Source organism: Rattus rattus, chromosome 13 (assembly GCF_011064425.1).
Source record: "Rattus rattus isolate New Zealand chromosome 13, Rrattus_CSIRO_v1, whole genome shotgun sequence".
In the NCBI taxonomy this organism is placed as follows: domain Eukaryota; kingdom Metazoa; phylum Chordata; class Mammalia; order Rodentia; family Muridae; genus Rattus; species Rattus rattus.
Window position 1 is genome coordinate 20837100 of NC_046166.1, and position 15005 is coordinate 20852104.

Sequence of the window (15005 nt, forward strand, 5' to 3'; positions counted from 1 at the left end):
ATGATTTAAAAATTTATTGATTAAACATCCATGGTCCCTATGCGTATGTGTATTTTCATTGGTATCTTCTATACATAGTAAGCAGTATACGGAACTTATAGATTCCCTGCGGCAATATTCATTTGCATTTTCTGTGCAGTTTTGTTAAATGATGCGTATGTACAAGCACTATTACTGTTTATTTATTTGAAACTTGAGATAATTTTTTTTCCTGCATCTCTGGTGTAAGCGCCATCCCCCTGTAAATCCTTTCACCAGCTCAATCCAGTAGATTAATTGAATACGGTCTGTTATATAAACATTTACACAGTGTTTATATTTTCATGATGGAATATTTTGTAATGTCACAGTCCGTTTCTGAAAATGTAGATGGCCTGTTCTCAATTCTCCTGTAGTCAGAGCATGACAAGATATACACCAAGAGGGCTGGAGAGATGGCTCAGCCGTTAAAGGCTAGGCTCACAACCAAATATATAAGATATACACAGAGAAGCAGATACAGCAGACCTAGTACATGTTTCAAATAGTGGCAGCTCGTCAGTCTGCTGCATGACTATTTTTTTCTTGATTATCATCATGGACACGCCCACATCTGGGAAGATGACAAAAATTGCCACCAAGGATAAAACTGTCTGTTCAGCTTTGATGATAGGTTGGATTCTTCATCTAGTGGTGTCACCAGGCCTGGGAAGAGAGTAGATCAGGCTTCGGTGCCCGCAGTAGAGTTTTGGAGGTATGTAGCCAAAGGGAGTCGTAAAGAAGCCAGAGAAACCAAACTTTATCCATTCTTCTTCACACTCATGCTCTGGGCACTTGTCCTGAGTGGTCACAGCTGAGAAAGCTGGGACCGTGCAACGGCAGAGCAGAGGCAGAGGACATGCCTACGAGGACCTGAGAGACACGGCAAGGATTCTGGTAGCAGATGGATTCTATATGGAGCCACGAGGAGCAAGGGTATTTTCTGTCCTGGAAGGGATTTGAGGATGATTTATCTGGTCCACTTTGTAGTCTGCAAGTGACTTAGTGCTCTATGAAGACACAACGGCAAAGTTGAAACTTACTTCAACTTCTAGGGTTTGTTTTGTAGTTTTATATATCTGATTTGTATGTATGGATATTCAGGTGTCTGTGGAAGGCAGGGGTCAATGTTGGGTGTCTTTCTCAACACCTTTTTATCTCCTGTCTCTCTCTCTCCAGTGCTGAGATTATAGGCACCTACCCTTGTACCTAGATTGTGTGGTGCTGAGGATCTGCACTGGTCCTCATGCTTATGTGGCAAGTACTCTGTCGACTGAGCAGTCCCCAAAGCTTAGGCCTGATAGACTTTAACCGTAGTGCCACATCATATCCCCATTACGCCCCCTGCTGTGTTGGTGATCTATGTGCATTGTGTATTGTGCTTCCTTTGGGCTGTCTCTGTTGCCGGGGTCATTGAATGCTGGGTAAGTTCTTGTTGATGGTTGAGTCTTCCATGGGATGACTTGTCTTTGTGAAATGGGGAAACCAATCATGAGAGCTGTATTTGGTTAATGTGGACAAATGCATTAGGATCCTCTATATCAGAAGATCTGAATAAATCTTTATACTAAGAAAGTCTAGAACCTCAAGTGTTGAAGATGTTGGACTCTTTTCAAGCCGCCTACTTATAGTCATAGAAATTTCACTCATCCCTCTTGTTCTTTCAGCTTTCCCCCCATCCCCCTAACTAATCTTAGACAAGAATTTTCAGCTGGGCTGGGGATCAAGGGTCTAGGCTCATGTTCTCTCACTGGGACCCAGTGATGTGGTCCCAACCCTTCATTTCACAGAACTTGAACTGGAAACCCACAGGACTTGTCTAAAGTCTCAGTCATCCACATGACAGGGCAGATCTCTTATTCCGGATTAGATTAAATGTTGCAGATTTCCCCAGGGCACTGTTCATGTCTCCTTCACATCTTGGATGCTATTAAATTGAGCAGCTCCAGTCCAGAAGGGGTTCACAGGAAGAGTGTATCTAGTCCAATGAGTGGTTACAAGAGCATATAGCTACAGTGTTATCAACTGCCTCCTTGGAAACAGCTCTCTTTAGGAGGAACATGTATTGGTCTTCATCTTTGAAAGAAAGCAAACAGAAAGACTTATTTTCCTAAAAAAAAAAAAAGAAAGAAAGAAAGAAAGAAAGAAAGAAAGAAACAAAACAAAACAAAAAAACCCCAACTAGTTATAACTGACTCTCCTGGCAATTAGCATCTCTTTATGCACTCATCTAAAAAAACAGAGCCCCCAGTTTGTGTTTCTAATTGTCATGTGACCTGAGCTACTTTGAATTTTCTACAGATTAGTGTTTTCTCATGAAGATAGCTCACATTTTATTATTTCATTTTAAAATTTACTTATTTTATATCATGTAAACGAGCACCTTGCTTGCATATGCATGTGTGTACCACGTCTATGCCTGATGCCTGCAGATGCCAGGAGAGGGTATGAGATTCCCTGGACAGGATTCATGAATGGCTGTGACTTACCAGATAGTTCCTGGGAACTGAACACAGGTCCTCTTCAGGGGCAGCAAAGTGCTCTTAACTGCTGAGCCATTTATCTGGCCCTTCACCCTGAGTATTAAAGGAACAGCAGGTGATTAAACAGTGTAATTGGGTTACCCAAGATTATTTTCCGTTGATCAAAGTGAGAAACTGCAAGGCAGGAATTGAGTGTGGCCTTCTCCAGTGGAAGGATTATGAAGAGGATATTTTTCTCAGTGTGTATCTGTGTTATCTGAACTAGCGATACAATGTTTGTCCTGTTTTTTCATTTCACAGAATAGCAAAAGGGTAACCTCTGGGTGTGGGGATCATGGCTTTGGAAATCAGTTGTGCCCCGAATCATACTATTTACAGTCAAATTATTCAATGTAGAAGGCATGCAGTTACGAATATAGCAGTGTGCTTCTTGCAATGCCTAGCATCCAAGGGTGTTTTCTTTTCTGACACATAGTTTTGAGAAATGGTAATTTTAGAACACACAGTGCTGATCCTGTCCCCAGCTCTGGCTCCCAATACCATCAGGCAGAGCACTCCATTGACTCATACTTAAAAAGTTGTCACTCAGGGTTCAAAGTATATGCTCTTACCTACATGTGTACAGCGGGACTCTCAATGGAATGTTTGGGTGGATCATGGGTGAGCTTTCTCTGTTGCATTTGCCATGTTCAGGGGGGAGAGGCCTTGAAGTCCTTCTTCCTTACTGTACCAGGATCTGACACACATGATGGGTTAGAGGAATGGAAGGTATGAATATTTAATTTGAGGGAAGTGAGGAAGGCCTATAGCTTCAGTCTTGGCCAAGCCGTCTTTTGAAACCATTTGGAAGCAGGTAGAGGGATGGACTTGTCTAAGGAATGATGTACTGATAGCCTGGCTCCTGTGTTATTATCCCGATAGCGTTACTCTCAATGTAGTCACGGTTCTCAGGTTGACTTGTCGTAGCAGGAGTAAAGGCTGGCTGTGGTGGTTTGCATATGCTTGGCCTACGGAAGTGGCATTATTAGGAGATGTGGCCTTGTTGGGGAAAAGGTATCACTGTGGGGATGGACCTTGAGTTTCTATGCTTAAGCTCTGCCCAGGGTAGAAAAAGGCCCTCCTCCTGGCTGCCTGCAGAAAACAGGCTCCTGTTGCTGCCTTCCGGTCAAGATGTAGAACTCTTGACTCTTCCAGCACCCTGTGTGCCTGGATGCTGCCCTGCTCCCTACTATAATGATAATGGACCGGACCTCTAAAACTGTAAACCGGTCCCAATTAAATGTTTTCAAAAGAGTTACTTTGGTCATGGTGTCTCTTCAAAGCAAAAAAAACAAAACAAAACAAAACAAAAAAAAAAAAACCAAACCAAAATGACAACAATAACAACAACGACAAACCTAAGACACTAGCTTATTTGAGGAGAATGCGCTAACGCATGGTTGGCAAATTCTATTCCCTTGGATAAGCGAGATGGCGGTAGCTCAATCTGTAGAGTCCCAGATAGAAAACTCCTAAAACCCACACGTGCATTTTTTTCCTGTGGATTTCTCCCAGCCACTCAGGGGTACATCATCTTTCTCCTCACTGTCACTTAAACAAGTGAAGCCACCTCAAGTCCTCCTTAATCCTCCCTCTCTGTGCTCAACTGTCAAGAATACAGTGGGCTACAGATGATATGGAAGGGAACTCAAACCCAGACCCAACTGTTAGGGCTAAGGGATATTTCCTTGCGACTTTCAGGCTCTCTCTCCACACTTTTCAACTGTTTACTGTGCTTTCTTAGTCTGGATAAAATGTGACCAGCACACTGGATTTTATCTTTACTTTTGACACATTCTCTTATTCTTTAATATTTAGGAAGATATATTAAACGTTCGTTTTTGTCACTGAGACTTCCATTTATTTATTTAGTTGGTAGGTGGGTGGAGAGGTGGGGGTGAAAGATCAGGTAGATCCAGGAAAGACTGTGTTCTCAGGGCCTCGGTGGCAGTCTTTAGATGTGGGTGGTATATCTACGTGGTTATTGCTCTTCTCCAGCTACTATGGACCCCATCCGCATTACTAAAGACCCACATGACAGACTAGTATCTTAGTTTCATTTCTTGATACAGGGATAAAACACCCTGGCCAAAGCAATTAAAGGGAGATGAGTTGATTTGGTTTATAGTCCCCGAGATATATAGTCTATCATAGTAGGGGATCATGTTGATAGGTAAGGGGAACTTGGTGGCAGGAGCTAGCAGCTGGCTGGTCACATTTTATCCACACTAAGAAAGGAAAGTAAACAGGATTTGGGGCTGGGCCATAAATCCTCAAGTCTCACACAAAGGGGCCCATTTCCTCTACTTTAGGAAGTGAGGCCCTACTTCCTAAAAATTCCACAACCTTCCCAAAGAGAGCTGACATCTGGGGCTAAGTATTTCGATGTGTCAGCCCATAGCAGGGCATTTCACATTCAAATCACAACGAGTGCCTACATGAGCTGTGTCGAGTATTGCAAAGAGGCAGACTTGCTTTTTCTCTTCAGCGTTTTTGGTGGTGAAAGTTAAAAAAAAAAAAAAATCCTGGCTTTACTGTATATTAACCTTGCAGATTTCTTAACCTCCTTCTGCCCCTCTGTAAAAATGGAAACTATTAATGCACGTGTTGTGGCTGTCGAATGGATTCCTAAGCAGTTCAGTGGCATGGTGAGGGCGCGTTGCCTGTGTCTGGCTGAACACATCCCCTTCTCTTGATTGAGTTAATCTTCGAGTTTTCACTGTGCTTTTTAGTTTCCATCCTGGTCATCGCTCTTGGTTTTGCTGCCATTTGACTCTGCATTCTTGTACTTTTTCTGTACTACCTAGAGAGGATTCCTCTTCAGAGGAACAGAGAGGCTTGGGATTACTAAGGAGATCATGCACTTCCCAGAGCCCAGGAGCAGAGTTTTAATGAGTTCTTTTACTAGGAAGGGAGGAAGAAGCTGAACTATTTGTCCTCTGACTCCAACCTGCCTAGTACCAGGGTCTTGAGGCTGGCTGGATGTGGATGGCTCGGTGCATATGAAATGACTAAAGGTTTCTGTTCCAGCCACTGGTGTGAGAGGAGAATGACTGAGTTTATTAATGATCTTGCAGAGCTGTGAGCTGACAGTCTATTTGTTTTCATTATGTAAACCGGCGTGGTGGTTTGGGATTATGCAGATTTCCACCTTTTTACTTAGAAGGCCAAGAATATTCATTAAGGATATCAATAAAGACCATGCCGTGATTGAGTCTCTGAGGCTGTTCCCCCCCATGCTGAAAGACAGAAGAGAAAACTTAAGGGGTTGAGAGAGAGCGAGAGATTGATCGGAAGGCAAATTATAAACCCATTTCAGCGCTTGGCCTGCAGGCTGGGAAGTAACATTATTTGTTGTCAGGGATGGAAAACAACTCAGATTCAGGTCCAAGTGATTATTCCACGTTGACACTGCTGCCTCTCTGCCAACTGCAGCTCCATTTAGACATAGATTAATTAGGCTGGCAGAGGGGGGCTGGGCTGTGAGAGCTGTGTGGAAGGAAGCAGGCAGCTCTACCGGAGGAGTCTAAGCCGGAGGTCTTGGGACTTGCCCCCCAGGAAGATGACAACTGCCACTGCTAAAACCATAGCGAACCAGGGTGAGAGAGTGAGGATAGAAGAAAGACTACTTCTATAGCGACACAGTGTACATGGCTACTGACTTTGTCCGTGCCAGTGAGGCAAAAAACAAAACAAAAACCAACCTTCAAACTCACTTGCTGCCAGGCTGTCCCCATGGAGTCGGGGGTGGGGGGTTGGGGGGGGCAGCAAGTAATCTGTAGACTTGAGTGGCTTATCAATCTTTTCTGTGGCCTTGTATAAATCATCTTGGACTTTTTATTATTCCTGCATGTGAAATAGAAGTGGTAGTGTATATACACACACATGGATATATTGCGACCATTACTTGAATTATGGGACAGACAGGATAAAAATAAGAAAAACTCTTGGGGAACTGAGCCCCAAGTTAGTTCCTTGGAAACAGTATATTACAGGCTCCACATGAGCGCCTTAGTGTCTTTCCAGAATCTTTCTTACTTACAGGGAGTCTTTGGCCTGACTGTGTTTACTTTCGGCTTGTATCTCAGCTGACAGCATCTGTTTTGTCAAGGGCTGGGACAGTGTGGGTCCATCCGTAACGCACCCCATCAGACTTCAGCGTGGGTAAGAAGTACCGAGCTGGGCAGAGGTTCTTGCCGGTGGGTGGGGGTGGGGAATCGGATAGTAATCAACAGCACCCAGTCTGTCCTCTCCAGCGGCTGTAGCAGGCGCCAGTCCTGCCAGCACAGCGTTCCCTCCTGGGCTGCAGCAGCAGATTGCCTTAGTGCTGTGAGTGGCAGCGGTGGGCATTGGCAGTACGACTCCCAGAGGGAACCCTTGTAGCCGGTGGATTCTTTCCTCTCCAGAAAAACTCAGATGGGGATTTTCTCTTTTACTGTTAACACTTCACTGCATGATTTTTTTCTTCCTCCAGTGGTGGCGCTGAGCTGAACACGGTGCTAGCAGAAGGGGGCGGTACTTTCCCTCTGGACCCTGACTTGGAAGCCAAGTGCGACTCCAGCGCAGTCACCGCCAGAAGCAGATGTGTGAGCGGAGCAGCTGTGCGCCTCTCTTTCTGCCGAGGTTAGCTGGTTTGGGTTTGTTCTTTTCCACGTGGAAGTGTGGTGTTTTGCTTTCCTCTGTCTTCAGCCGGGTTTTCGCGCGTTTAGATATTGACGGTTTCATTTCAAAAATATTTTGCTTATTAAGAGAGGAAGAGGGGTAAACCCTACTGCTTTGTGGGGGGTGGGGTGGGAATTATATGTTCAGATGAGTTGTGTGTTACATACCAAATCACGTGCATTTTATTAAATCTCACCTGTATTTCAAGGATGGAAATTTACAGGGGTAACCTCCCATTTCTTTTTTCCTTAGCATTTTAGACTCCTTTTTCCATTATAAGAAGAGAAGCCAAGATCATTTTTAGCCAGTGAAGGGCTTATGCAGCACTCATTCTTACAAATAAGTGAATCTTTTTGTTGTAGATGACTTAGAGAGCAAATCTTATATGGTCCGCATCCCGGGGCTATCCCAGTTCTATATAAAATATGTTCGATTCATTTTAATAGTTATATTAATGAAAAGTTATTTAAAGGCATCATTTTTTTTTAAAGAAACTCAACTATTTTGCTTTGAATCTCCTCATCCACTGCCTATGATCTGTATTTCACTTTCAAACACTTTTGGCATTTCTGTCTTCTTGGAGCATTGATCACTAGCACAGCTAGAAGAGCTTCTTTTCAGAAGACGAAACAAAACTGTCCACTTAATCGAGAACACAGTTGGGACAGAATATTAACATTTCTGAAATAGTCATTCTGCAAGCAAATGGGTACAGTGATTTTTTTTTTTTTGATCAGATTAAAGTAAAATGGTTTGAGAAGATGAATCAGCCTTGTAACATCCCTAGGGGTGCTCATTAGAACTATTTGAGAATTGCTTCCTTATGAATGTATACTAACGTTTTAGGCCTTGGGATAAATGTAATGTTTCTGATAGTTTGTTTTGTTCTTGTAACCAATAACTTTGGTTTCTTTACTATAAGATATTCAACTGGCAAGTTTGATGTTAAAGAAATGTCAGTCCAGAAATGGAGAATTGAGAAATGGAGGCAGGAGAATTAGGAGCTCAGGGTCATTCTCACCTACATAAAAGCACAGATCTCATTAACACCGGGGAGGGAATGGGAAATAGTTGGGGAGGGAATGGGAAACAGTTCCCCTGCTTCCTGTTTTCAGCAATGAAACTTTTTGTCTTTCTTTCGAGTTTTCTCTAGAAATACAAATGAAAAGTAGGCACAGAAATGAAGACAGGGGACCTGTGCCTGGCAGACACTTGTGTCTTTGAAAAGTGCTGTTTCCTCTTGAACACATTTTTAACAGAAGTTTTGTTCCTGATTTTGCATTGTTGAGAATAGGGACGGGGCAGGGGTCTAGCATTGTTATATGGACTCAGATAAAAGGTGGAGGTTAAGATCTGTGACTCGAGTTTACATTGTTGTACAAAACACGGAGTTTTGAAGGGACCACATTTGAGTTGTTGGTAACAAAAATATAAACAACCTCAGGCAAAAGTGAGCATAGGAACACAGCAACTAGAAATTGCTCCGTGATAAGTTCTTCTCTAAAGTAGCAGGTTAAGGGGTTATGAAGACCGATTGGGGCCAACTTCAGGGCACAAGAATGGTGGCTCTCACCTTGAGTCTTGGGATGCTTAATGTTTTCAAGAATAACTTGGATGTTGCACAAGGGAACTCTGGCTTTTTAAAAATCATGTGTGCCGTAACTGTTAATGTCTTGAGATGATAGCAGAAAGGGGCCAGAGTGAAAATTAGCAGGGAAGCAGTAAAAAACTGATCAAAGTTTCTGTGGGGAAAGGAAAAAGCTGTTGGGTATTAAGACAGGACAGAGGAGGGGTGGCTGTAGTTCATACACTGGCAACGAAGAACAGTTATAGTTCTGTCGGAACCTAGTACAGCAGCAGGAGATGTTACCCAGGAAACGGGAGGCCTGCTAGGTAAGCACTAGCTTGGGAGCAGCTAGCTGCTGCTTCTCACTGGCTTGAACATCTGGCAGCAGTGATGGGCAGGTGCTCCACATAGCACCGGGCTGCTAATCATGGAAGCCCACGTGGAAGGCATTAATTCCTGTTCCAGATATTTAATAGCACCAGGCCATCTACATTTTATAGTAGAAATATCCTTGTGTCCTGTGTGATTTTTCTTGTTGTGGTGATGGAATAACATCCTAAGAGAGGACCAATTTTGGCACCAGGTTCAGGGCATACAATCTATCAGGGTGGTGAAGGTATGGTGGTGGGAACTGCTATGGCTACTGCCGTAGGAGTGTGAGGTGGATGGTTATGTCTTAGAGTCAGTCAGGAAGCAGAGAACAGGGGCAGGAACTTGAGAGGTTTATATAGCCCATAACCCTCACTACTAGGGAATCTAAATCAAGACTCTACAGCTGAAAGGTCCCAAACTTCTGTCATCCAAGGGCCTGTCCCAACATGGTCTCTTCTCAGTGAATTAACTCTTGCCACAGTTGTGTTCTCACTTGGTACCTGCTGCAGCTCACTGATACATTTCCATACCCATAATTCCCTTCTTCTGGTCAAGACAGAGACTTGATCTTTTCTCTGAGTGCTGCCTATACCCCTATTCACATCTTCATGCTCTTGGTCTGGCTTCCTACCTTCAGATCCCTTCTTTTGTTCATTCCTCCTCCTCACTATGATTGTTTGAAGCTGGTGACCCCCACACTATTCTTCCTACTGGGATGCTGACATCTGGTAACTCCTCACCGACCTGTTTCTCAGCCTTTAAAGCTTACCCCACAGCAGTCCACAAAAATAAGCATCCTGCATCGATATTGCTTAACTCTGCCAACCAGGCTATGGCTCCTGTGGGTACCAAGCAAAGAGTGAATGGAGTGAAGCATGGAGAAGGAGTTACTGAAGGACTGACTCATACCTGACCATGCTTCCTCACATTGTATTTTTTTGATCCTTTGTCATGTCTCGTCCTCAGGAGACATAAATAAGTATTTATCCTAGGCAAAACTGCAATGACAGAACACACAGCTGATTCCTCCAAGTCCTACTTGGTGAAGCAATAAGTTTGTTGGAGTGACCTACAGGGATAAGGATGAAAAGTCACATACAGGACCGTGGTGATTCACATGCATCTATCTACATCACCAAAGAGCCCACCCCAGTAAGGGAGATGACTCAGAGAAGCTACATCCTGACCGTTTCCTGTACAAGGAGTAGTCATCTTCATGGAAAAGCCCTCTCCCTCAGCAATTGCTTACTGTTTACTTAACCTTATAGAGGGAGAATAGTGAATTTTATAAATTTCTGAGTTTCCCAAGTCTGGGAAATATTTTTTTTTGACTCTTAAGAGACCCTATTATGCCTCCAAGAGAGACTGTTTCAGTTCAGAGGAAATACCTATGTCACATCCTTTTGTATTCTATTCACGGGCTTGTCATTCCCACTGTTTACACAATGCTGTTCTGAGCTCACCCTGTCCTTTCTCACTTCAGTGGTTCAGTTTTTCCAATAGTGTCTTGGGAACAGAGATTCTGTTTGTAGATATCTAATCTTGTGAGTCTTTGCTGGTATTCTACGAGTTCATAAAACAAGTACCAAGTAGCACAGAGTGAAAAGCAAAGTAGGTATTAGAAATAAATTTAACTATGTACTTCATAGTGACATTGTCACTATGTATGCCATGGGATATGGTCTATCCTGTATGCCAGAATATAACCCTGGGAGGTTGTATCACTTGGAGGTTGGAAAGATGGCTCAATGGGTAAAGGGCTTGTCGAACATTTATCCCACCTAAGACCAGGCATGAAACTGTACCTCCGACACTAAAATTTTCTGGCTAGCAAGTCTACCTAATGGAGTAAGTTCTAGGTTCAATGAAATGCACTGTCTCAAAAAACAAAAGAGAGAACAATAGAGGAAGATACTCAAAGTTCTCCAGAGGGGATTCGGAACATTGTGTGCATCTTCTACTAGACTGTCACTTATTCCAGTTGGCACTGGATTGGGTCTTGCTTCTCATCTTTCCTTTTCTGTCTAGGGATTACTTCTTGATGCCCCTTTCCATCAGGTTAATTTCCTGCTTCAGTGTGGGTGTCACAATACATGTGTGGAGGTCAGAGGACGACTCCCCAGAGCTGGTTATAATCCACCATGTGGGCTCCAGGGACTAAAGTCAGGTTGTTAGGGAGGGTCACGATGTCATGCTCACCTTCAGGGCTTGTTCTGATGGCTATACTTGTCTCCCTCTCCATGCTTCTCAGTCTCCAGTCTTCCTTAGGGCTCAGCCAGTACAAAAAGAGCCGACCTACTGTGTGCTAGGCTGTCAGTGAATATTGTCATTACCAAGTGCTGGAGCCTGGACTGGAAGTTGATCCTGTGGTAAAGCTCTCAGCCATTGCCATGAATAGAAAAAGGGTGTGTTGTTCCCGCTATGAAAAGCCTTTTACCCTGCTGTTCTGGTGTTTTCTCCCTATTAATCAGAACTTGAAATTTCTTTTACTTGGCTCATTAATTACATCAATGATGGTCAGCTTTTGTTTTGTTTTTACATTTATTATCGCTTCAGGAATGTAAAATATTAAATATCATTTAGCATTTTTGGTTGCAAGAAGCAGAAAATGAATTTCATGTTTATTTTGTTTTCGATTTTGATTACATCTATTTAGAGCGTATGTATGTGAGTGCGCGTGTGAGCAGGTATGGTGTGTACACATGTGGGTATCACAATGCATGTGCGGATGTCTGGAGACAATCGTCAGAGCTAGTTACTAACCACCACGTGTCCTTTAGGGATCAAAGTCGGGTCGTTAGTGTAGGGCTGATAGCCAGTGCTTGCAACATCTCAGAGAAAAGGAATTTAGTAGGGAAGTATCCCACAGAAGTAGTAAGAAGTTTAAAAGAATCGCAATCTCAAAATTTACTCCAGAAGTGACTTGTCCTATCACATGTGCTTCTAACTCTCTAGAGCATGTGAATATCTAACCTTATGCCAAGTGCCTAGGATGATCTTGTCTCATGACAGGGCTGACTGACTGACTTAAACACTACCACATAGTTATAATATTGAACTCTTACGATTGTTTTCTAGGATCGAATGGAATTAAAGCCCTTTCCTATAGCTTTGGAAAATTTCTTTCTGTCCTAACTTGAGTTAAGCTTAATGGTGGATTGAAGGTTGTACCTAGGTGTGTAATAGCTGTGTACAGGTGTGCCACATTCCCAGGGACACAAGATTGCTTAGGCATTGGCTGGGGGGTGGAGGGCAGTTGGAGCTCCCCCTTAGATTTGATGTGATGGGTACATTGGAGCACAGGAATGTTTCCATCCAAAGGCCCCGGAGCCCTGCTGAGAGAGGGCACCATTAGATAGCTATGTGCTACATGAACTAAGGCAACTGTGACAGCAGGGTGGAGGAGGGGGACTAGAGGATGGAGAAGCATGGCAGCAGGAGAGAGGAGCTGAGGAGGGCCTGGCTGCAGCCCAGAGCAGTGAGTAAGGACTAGAGAGCAAGCCAGAGGTTAGAAGAAGACAGGAGCGTGTGAGCACGGAGCAACAGACTTCGAGGCTAACTTGCTAACCCCATTGCCAAGTGGTGCTGGTCACACGATTGGTTTTGGGTTTTGTTTTCTTTTTTATTAGCTGTGTGGTCTTGAGGGTAAGAGACCCTGCTGGGTCCTATACTACATCGTTGATGCCATGATGTCTGGAACACAATAGGTGTTTGGCAAATATTTAAGGTATCACGATTACTAGGGATGAGTAATAAGTAGAGCCTCCTGCTCTTCTAAGTGGGACGGTAGAACAATGCACAACAAAGGCCTGGAACCTTCAGTCAGTGTCAAGTAGTGTCTGCTTTTTTTTTTTTTTTTTTTTTCCTTCTTGTGTCTTTTGGTAATCGCTTTCTTCATTCCTCATTTTTTTTTTTTTATTCTTGAAAAAGATCATGGGGGAAACTGGAGATAAAAGAAAGTGACATGAATGAAAGGAAATACTTAATGTTGACAGAGTAAAAACTGCGTCAGGGAAGCAATTTTTTGTTCTTCTGTGCACTGTATTTCCAATTCCGCTGTCCAGTTGTTTCACGTTGAATAACAAATCCAAAAAGAATGGGTTCTAATGTCTACATATCGGTGTCCATTTTAGATGCATTTGAGTAGTTTCCTTCCCTTCAGGACCCCTGAAGGCACTAATTATCCCAGCATTTTCCTTCAACTACATTTCTGCTCTTTGAAAGTAGGGAGCCTGTCCCCAACCTTTTGCACTTCAGTACTTTGGTAGTTCGGTGCTGTGACAATCGCTGGGTTGTTCTAAATAAGAGACAACTGGGCTCCACCAGAGCTCTAGAAACCTCTCCGCTCTCCCTTCTTAGCTGAGTAAGCCAGTACTTGTTTCTAAAATCCTCCACACTGCAGCTTCTCTGTCTGCAGTGGCACCGAATGGTACCTTTGGAGATGTAAGAACTGAGATTCCCAATTGGAAAATGCCTGCAGCGCAGGAGGAGAGGCGTGGGTTGTTATCTGTATTAACTTACGTGATGTAAATTTTCTCACTCTTGAAAGTTGAAAAGGTATTTTGAGCATTGATTTTTTTCTCCTTTCCCTTCTCAAGCTGACATACTTGAAATAATCTGTTTATTCATAACTTTAGCACAAACAACCTGGATCTCAAACAACTGCGGGCAGACATTGGAGGCTGGAGGTTCAGGAGGAATGGGATGCGCTTTGTCTTCAAGGAGCTTCTAAAGGGAGAGACAGGGAAGAAGGAGCCTGGGGCTGGGGAAGAAACTATGGGCTCAGTTCCCCAGATTGCTTAAGCCAAATTCCTCAGGAGTGTGAAATGAGCTAAGTAGACCGGCAGGCGCGGCAGGTAGCTTTTAACTCTATGTATCCTTTCCTCCGTGTTAGCGTCCTATAGACTTTCCTTGTCTATAACCCGGAAACAAATGTAGAGAGTACTTTATACAACAAGCCGTTGTTCCTTAGGTTCGCTTTGGGGCTGCGGTTTCCCAGGGTGCAAAGAGCCAGCTGGAAGCAGAAAGCTGTGGTGCAGCCCTTTGGCTAACGTACAGTTGGCTTCCTTGGTATCAGAGCTCCTTGGGAGCCCTTACCTGCCCTCAGCATCCCAGTCAGAACCACTGGGAGATCATGTGACCCTGCCCACGCGGATACCAGGATGATGATTCTGACTTCCCGTCCCTGTGGCAAGCCCCAGCCATCATGTCTCCTTTCAGGCTGGCTCTTCTCAGGCTCGATATCAGTAGTCCTTTTCCCTAGCCCTGTGGCTATTCACCACAGCTTGTGCCACAGGCAGAGGGCTGACAATCTCTCTATAGGATTTAGTGCGGCCACACTGGGCTACAGTCGAGTTTCTGCCATGATCATGTCGTTTTGATCCTGTTTTTTTAGCTTTTGGCGTCTTGTATTTAAATAGCGAATGTGTAGCGCTTTCGTTTTGAACCTTTTTTTTGGATGTAATTTCCAATGATAGGAAGTTGCAAGCTAAGAACAGTGCAAAGACTTTTCACAGACTCCTTACTCTAGCTAACCGATTGCTAGCATTTGTACCATTTTGTCCTTCATTGGGCTTTTTCCTCTGTGCCCTGTGTATAGAGCACACACACAGAATACAGATATTTTAAACCACGGGAGAACAAGTGTATACATCAAAGACCTTTACCCAAATATCCAAAATGTACTTCCTAATTGCAAGACAAGTCTCTCACCTAAGAACAGTGCAGCTTTCGTATCAACAAACCTAACACTTATTTGAACTTGCCCGATTTCCTACCTGTGTTCCTGTTTTGTAAATTAGTGCAGTAATGGCCTTCATTTATTTTATTTTTGCATTTTTTTTTGTCTTCGAGCGCCAGGATCA

At 43.6% G+C, this 15005-nt stretch overlaps 1 protein-coding gene across 1 annotated transcript in view; it reads left to right on the forward strand.

The window, feature by feature from the left end:
* The window catches only part of Csgalnact1 (chondroitin sulfate N-acetylgalactosaminyltransferase 1), a 333334-nt gene that overhangs the window by 142584 nt on the left and 175745 nt on the right, over positions 1-15005 (forward strand). The window contains exon 3 of the mRNA XM_032919242.1: positions 7015-7163. The gene's annotated coding sequence lies outside the window, so the exon portion shown is untranslated. The remainder of the gene's footprint in view (positions 1-7014; positions 7164-15005) is intronic.